At 52.8% G+C, this 2,224-nt stretch overlaps 1 protein-coding gene across 1 annotated transcript in view; it reads right to left on the reverse strand.

The window, feature by feature from the left end:
• LOC110153394 (FRAS1-related extracellular matrix protein 1-like) overlaps window positions 1-1,257 on the reverse strand; it is a 50,527-nt gene extending 49,270 nt beyond the window's left edge. The window contains exon 1 of the mRNA XM_055164951.1: window positions 1,165-1,257. The gene's annotated coding sequence lies outside the window, so the exon portion shown is untranslated. The remainder of the gene's footprint in view (window positions 1-1,164) is intronic.
• Between the last annotated feature and the right edge of the window lie 967 nt (window positions 1,258-2,224).

Consider the following 2,224-nt stretch of genomic DNA (forward strand, 5'->3'; position numbering starts at 1 on the left):
GGACTGAACTAGGACTGAACCAGGACTAGACCAGGACTAGACCAGGACTAGACCAGGACTGAACTAGGACTGAACCAGGACTAGACCAGGACTAGACTAGGACTGGACCAGGACTGAACTAGGACTGAACCAGGACTAGACCAGGACTAGACTAGGACTGGACCAGGACTGGACCAGGACTGAACCAGAACCAGAACCAGGTCTAAACCAGGTCTAAACCAACCAGGTCTAAACCAGGTCTAAACCAGGACTACTAAACCAGGTCTAAACCAGGTCTAAACCAGGACTACACCAGGTCTAAACCAGGTCTAACCAGGTCTAAAACCAGGACTACACCAGGTCTAAACCAGGTCTAAACCAGGACTAACCAGGACTCCAGGTCTAAACCAGGTCTAAACCAGGACTACACCAGGTCTAAACCAGGTCTAAACAGGTCTAAACCAGGACTACCAGGTCTAAACCAGGTCTAAACCAGGAAACACCAGGTCTAAACCAGGACTACACCAGGTCTAAACCAGGTCTAAACCAGGTCTAAACCAGGTCTAAACCAGGTCTAAACCAGGTCTAAGCAGGTCTAAACCAGGACTACACCAGGTCTAAACCAGGTCTAAACCAGGACTACACCAGGTCTAAACCAGGACTACACCAGGTCTAAACCAGGTCTAAACCAGGTCTAAACCAGGTCTAAACCAGACTACACCAGGTCTAAACCAGGTCTAAACCAGGACTACACACCAGGTCTAAACCAGGTCTAAACCAGGACTACTAAACCAGGTCTAAACCAGGACTACACCAGGTCTAAACCAGGTCTAAACCAGGACTACACCAGGTCTAAACCAGGTCTAAACCAGGACTACACCAGGTCTAAACCAGGACTACACCAGGTCTAAACCAGGTCTAAACCAGGACTACACCAGGTCTAAACCAGGTCTAAACCAGGTCTAAACCAGGTCTAAACCAGGTCTAAACCAGGACTAACCAGGTCTAAACCAGGTCTAAACCAGGACTAACACCAGGTCTAAACCAGGACTACACCAGGTCTAAACCAGGTCTAAACCAGGACTACACCAGGTCTAAACCAGGTCTAAACCAGGTCTAAACCAGGTCTAAACCAGGTCTAAACCAGGTCTAAACCAGGTCTACAGCAGGTCTAAGCAGGTGTACCTTGCCGCAGCTCCTGCAGGGTGAACTGGTCGACGCTCAGTGCTGCCCCCTGTCGTCTGTGGACGGCGTTGAGGAGGCGTCCGTGTCGTGGAGGACGAACGACGATGAAGGTCAAAACGTCCAACGGAGCGTCCAGATCTGAGGCGTCCAACAGAGCAGGAGACAAGTCCTGAAGTCCCCCCTCCTCCACCTGAGACACAGACCAGGACTCAACCAGGACCAAGACCAGGACTAAACCAGGACCAAGACCAGGACCAGATCTGAGGCGTCCAACAGAGCAGGAGACAAGTCCTGAAGTCCCCCCTCCTCCACCTGAGACACAGACCAGGACTAAACCAGGACCAAGACCAGGACCAGGACTAAGACTCAACCAGGACCAAGACCAGGACCAGGACTAAGACTCAACCAGGACCAAGACCAGGACCAGGACCAAAGACCAGGACCAAGACCAGGACCAGATCTGAGGCGTCCAACAGAGCAGGAGACAAGTCCTGAAGTCCCCCCTCCTCCACCTGAGACACAGACCAGGACTCAACCAGGACCAAGACCAGGACTAAACCAGGACCAAGACCAGGACCAAGACCAGGACCAGATCTGAGGCGTCCAACAGAGCAGGAGACAAGTCCTGAAGTCCCCCCTCCTCCACCTGAGACAACAGACCAGGACTAAACCAGGACTACCAACCAGGACTCAACCAGGACCTAAACCAGGACCACCAGACCAAGGACCAGGACCAAGACCAGGACCAAGACCAGAAGACCAGGACCAGGACCAGATCTGAGGCGTCCAACAGAGCAGGAGACAAGTCCTGAAGTCCCCCCTCCTCCACCTGAGACACAGACCAGGACTAAACCAGGACCAAGACCAGGACTACCAGGACCAGGACCAAACCAGGACCAGGACTAAGACCAGGACCAAGACCAGGACCAAGACTCAACCAGGACCAAGACCAGGACCATGGACAGGACTAAGACTCAACCAGGACCAAGACCAGGACCAAGACTCAACCAGGACCAAGACCAGGACCAGGACTAAGACTCAACCAGGACCAAGACCAGGA

Source organism: Boleophthalmus pectinirostris, unplaced genomic scaffold, assembly GCF_026225935.1.
Source record: "Boleophthalmus pectinirostris isolate CB_2022bp ecotype Guang Dong unplaced genomic scaffold, ASM2622593v1 HiC_scaffold_7, whole genome shotgun sequence".
Classification (NCBI taxonomy): Eukaryota; Metazoa; Chordata; class Actinopteri; order Gobiiformes; family Gobiidae; genus Boleophthalmus; species Boleophthalmus pectinirostris.